Source organism: Heliconius melpomene, chromosome 9 (genome assembly GCF_056956725.1).
Source record: "Heliconius melpomene rosina isolate 202511_hmr_F chromosome 9, ASM5695672v1, whole genome shotgun sequence".
Lineage (NCBI taxonomy): Eukaryota > Metazoa > Arthropoda > Insecta > Lepidoptera > Nymphalidae > Heliconius > Heliconius melpomene.
Genome location: NC_140397.1, coordinates 247,387 through 253,022, shown reverse-complemented (window position 1 = coordinate 253,022; position 5,636 = coordinate 247,387).

The window sequence follows — 5,636 nt, the reverse complement described above, 5'->3', positions numbered from 1 at the left end:
GCTGCTACATTGTACTCGTACGTTGAATAGTCTTTACCCACAGATTGTGGCTACAACCCCAGGTCTACACCTCGTTCGTTATTTGGTATTCAAGTCGAGTGGTTCATTGATATCTGACGGACACGGAGTGTGTTGCGTAGCACCTACTGGTATCAACAGAGCACCCGCCGACTTGCTATAAACAATGAAATTATACATTTATCAATGAATATTGCTAATTCTACTTCACCTCGGTCACTCTACTCTACCTATTAACAATTATAATTAGGAAAATGTACAAGAAAATAATAATTAAAAATATATTTATATTACAACAGGTACTACATATATCAAAGACACACATGGTTTTTTATACTCTGTTGTAGACGATCAGATGACTGTAAACGGGACGTGTGTAGGTTACGATGCTGACTCGGCAAAACGATTATATTTATTTTCATTCCCCCGCTCTGGTGGATATAACGCGGCGTTCGGTTCCGCCACTCGACATGAAATGTGTTCTATAACACATTTACATGTCTTCGTGTTCAACTAATTATTAAGAAAAATATTTTCATAAAATAAATCTTTTTAATATTTTCATTCTCTTGTCAACAATCACATCATGAAGAAAAAAATATATAAATTTCATGGCATTTCTCTAAGAAAAATAAAGTTTTCTATCTCCACGCGAATCTGACAATGGTGTTGACAGACTAACAGACGGTCAACAAAGAGATCCTATAAGGGTCCCGTTTTTACTTTTCGAGAGATAGGGAACCTTAAAAATGAATGGTAACTCGTAAAACGAACAGAAGCTTCAAGCTAAATATGATTCAGTGGATACAATACAACAAACAACCTAACAAAATACCGTAATTGAGGTTAAGCCTTATGTTATACAGGATGTGTGCGAAACACATATACACTATATTTTAACATATATTAGGTTTTATACCAATTACTAACTTTAAGATAGAGTAAGAGATTATATATCTTTGTAGCACTTCTGTACCATCATGAAGCACTTCCCACATCTCACACATAATAATAATCAATAAATGGCTCTATATCTCCATACATCACCGCCACCACAATAGACCATTTTAATTTAATTCCGAGAGCGTGAGTGTAGCGACTAGAGCGACCAGGGTTCTCGCACCTCGCACCTCGCACCTCGTAAGGCGCCGTCGTCCGTCATTACGGAAGGGACGTATAAGGCGGGCTATTGTTCTCAGTATAATGGTTGCGGCTGAAAAGGTGCCCACTGAAATGCGCGTGCCAATGGTGTCATGCCACGCCGTGTATGGCATCTAGGGCTTTAGACCATCTGGGGATTTGTATTCAGAGCCAATTATAACATATATACTCGTATATTCGCGTTATGTAGTCTGCTTGTGCTAGTAGCTGCTAAGCAAGAACGGGGACATGAAAAATATCTATCTAAAATACAATTTGCAAAAAGTGAGTAGTAGTACTAAAACAATTCCCAACGATTCCCACTCTGGTGATCTCTGGTAACGAGACAAAGCGCAGCGTTGAATTCCACCATACGACACGTAATGCTTCTAAATTTGAGAAAATGGGGAACGAATCTTAATGGGAACGGAGTGTCTTAACTCTAGGTTCAAAGGTTCCCTCGGTATACACTGCTATGAGCAGAATAAAGCGTCAAACTAAAAAAAACTAAATAATTGTTAAAATTACTTACTCTACTTGTACTCCTGTATTGTATTTCATAAAAAATATAATATAGAAGTATAACTCGTGCCAACATTTATCGAAAATAAGTCTTTTACTAGTCACTAGTAATAGCCTAGAACTCTAGACTCGTAAGTTGTATATCTTAACAATTCATAGGCATTATTTTTTTTTATCTCTTGTAGGTATGCCATCTTAGCTTCAACATCGATTTCAAGTATTAAATGACTATTTAGAAAGTTGATTTGAGATGTTAAAGAAAATCTATAATAATAATATCGGGAAACGTATAGTTCACATTTCATAAGATTAACTCGTAAGTCGACGTTACAACGACAACTATTTAATGATATCTAGTAATAATACTAAAAGAATGCATGCCTATGACCACGCTGCAGTAGTATGGGGGGGGGGGGAACAGGTCTGATTGTAAATGCCATGGGTATGAGTTCGATCCCTGCTCGGGGCAATTATTATATTTACATTATTTTGTTTTCCTGTTCCGGTAAACGAGGCGTTGTGTTGAGTTCAGAATAATATTTCTTTATAAACAATTAATATATAAATTAATAAAGCTCCAATTTAAAAGTTTAATTTATAATAGACTAGCGATCCGCTCGCGGCTTCACCCGTTAAATCACGAAAGCGTTCTTGTTATTATATTTTATATAAATGTACCTACTAGAGACTCAAAAGCCATTCGCTTAAACTTATTTTTATATAGTAGCCAAAGGTAATATGTAACATGTATCTTTTTAAATAGGTGTGTATATTTTTTAATAAAATATCCTATGTACTTTCTTATATAACAAAGTTTCATGATAATCTGTTCAGCAGTTTAGGCGTAAAGACGTAACAAACGACTTTACATTCATATTTATAGTATTAGTATGACTAGTAATAAAATCCGCAACTTATTCGCATGTCGACGCGTTAACGCCAATTCGTATGTAGGTATGTGTGTGTCCACCTACACCGTACAGCGCCATACCGCGTGAATAACAATGGTGTTATTACGTGTTCCATTATAAAGCAAAAAAAATATACTCCTATACAATAAACACAAACGGAAAGTATTTTGATTTGAACGTTTCTATATTTCTTTAGGTCATCATGAAGTTGCAGACAGCGTCTGTAAACACTAATATAGACGGAGAGCGGAGAAGTAAGTCTTGGTAAGGTTTTCTCTGCCAAACCTGTTATGCGAACAAAGCATATTCTAAAAAGCCGGGTACGTAAGCTTAAGCGAAAAACATGAAATAGCTTTACGACGCTTCATAAAAACCCCCGCCATACCAGGATCTTGAACTAAATGAACAAGTAAATAAATAAAATAATACCTATCAGTTGTGTCGCTGCAGGGTTGTTTACCTAAGTAAGTAAGTAAGTAAGTAAGTACTATCAAATCCCGTTACAACTAGGATGTCGGTATCGGGACCGCTCTAATTGCATTAGGCTGATAGCAGACGGGCCCGGGCGGCGGTACAAGGATGCTGGGCGAAAGTCCTTCACTTTCCGGAAACGTGACGCGATATATTTAGAATAGATATTATAATTTCATTTGTTGATAGTTGTTTGGGAGTATTATTTGATAAATTATTCCTATAAGTTATTTCAAGGAGGAGGCCGGTCGCGGCGGAGGGGCATGTGCGTGTGACTGCCATATTTTCATTTATAGGTGTCGCTAGTTAAAGTGCGGAGTTGAGTTTAGGCACTTAACTCGCAAATAATCCAGAATTGGGCGGAGATTCCAGAAAGTGGGGAACAGATATGTTGTAATGGGAACGGAGTGTCTTAACTATTGTTAGTTGTCTTAGCTACACTCTGCCTAATTTGCTATTTGAGAGATACAAAGCAAAAGTGTAAAAAAACAGATCTTAAAATATCTTTTACAAAATGTATTATTTCAAAGTCACCCAAATAAAGAAGAAACATTGACTCTGTCTCTTAAGTAGCGTTACCAGACCAAGAACTACATTTTTATACACAAATCATCTTTTTGAATGGAATCGCAGTCTCTACATCGACTCTGCAAAGTTAGTATCATCGTGAATGATTGATCGATCTCTTATATTGTATGTTATTCTCTAATAACATATGAAGGATAATTTCTGCCGCACCGTACGTAAACAAGCTTGATCAATAAAAGCTTAATGTTATCATTTATCAATAAGATTTGCAATTGTAATTACAAGTCAACTAAGTTTACATCACGACTAGTTCAGAGTGTAGAGTTGGTCGTTGCGAGGGACGGCGCGGCGGTTCAGTGAACGCTTTATAATCCTCAATTGCGCAAGTAGAGTACTCCACTCCACTCCACCTCCGCGGAGGACTTACATCCATGTCGTCCTTCATAGAGACAGTTTGTGCGTTTGTCTATGGACCATTATCTGCATAGTTTGTGTACTTGGTACTTTAGGTTGGAGCGTTTTAGTTTAGTTGGTATTGGAGCCATTTAGATATCTATAATATTATTTATTTGTAGGTTAAGATTGTAAAAAAAATATGATAATGCAGTGTTAATATCGTAATTATAGCTAATTTGTTGTAGAGTATTTTGTTCCGTTCATTTAGACAGCTTCTGTATTTTGCTGGATAATAGCAAAATAGAAGAATGTACTTCTACTATATAGAAATATTTTGAAGATGTAAAAAATATAAAGAAAGTGTTTTCTCCCGGATAGAAACCGAAACAATAATCATCTTAGCTCACGATAAAGACAACAATTTGTCGCCTTCAATGCCCGGGGGAGTCCGGGAAGGCTGCGTCACTATCACTGTAACCTTTAACTAATGGTGTAACTATTTAATTAGAAATTAGTTATTATTGAACCTTAACCTAGTTACCTCCCGCGTGTAAGCATGTCTCTTTACTTATTGAGGAGAGACGCGGTGCAGGTGCAGGTGCAGGTGCAGTTGCAGGTGCAGGTGCACAAGCTTGTGACGCGATTGTTGCAGTTATGGGTTCAAAATATTCAATATTTTCATTTCTTCGCTCTGATGTCAAGGCGCAGCGCGGCGTTCAGTTTCGCTACTCAACACGGAATGCCTCCAGATCCGCGTGAAGCTGATAAATAATGTTTCCAATGTTATAAATAAAGGTAATGTCTGTTTGATATAGAGCAATATAACATGTTCTTAAAGGATTATATATACATAGCTTACCAATATATTTATTTACGTTTCTCTGAAATTACTGATAATCTTGCCTTTGTTGTTGGTAGTTCAATGAAAGGCAATTCATTATATTTGTAATATTATTAAAGATTTGCATTATTACACACGATGCTCCGTCATTACATCAGGATAGTGATTGCCACAATAAGGATATAATATATCAGTGAAGTCATGGGTACCTTCGGGTACCTTCAAAAAGCGCGTCTATCCCCACCTCAAAGGTCGGCAACGCACCTGTAGCTCCTGTGGAGAGGCACGGAGGCGGCAGTGATCACTGACCATCAGGTGACCCGAACGCTCGTTTGCCTTGTCTTTTCCATAAAAAATCTTCCAAAAATAAGAGAACTCAAATATTTTACTTACGTAAAACCATTAAATACCTTAAATGTACTCAAAGACAAGCAAGACTAGTGCAGTATTAGTTCCATTCAGCATCATTCATTTCTTCATTGTCTTAGAATATAGAGTTACTTATAATGTGTCCTAAAATTACAATTCTCAATCAAACTTTTTAATAACTTATACTAAAAGAGAGACAACTTTTAATTTTTTTAAATTTAATTTAAAAGCTTATACTAAAAAAAACTCTAGTTTATACTGACCGACTTGTTTAACAGGAGGAAGAGGAGGAGGAGGAGCCTCTTTACATACAACATTTGTAGATAAACTAATAATATTTATAGTATAGTAAGCTGTCGTAGTAATAGTACTTAGATATAACTATTAATGTCGGCGTTCTGAGGGCTTGCCGGTACTTACAAAGTAAGTCAGTACGGGAG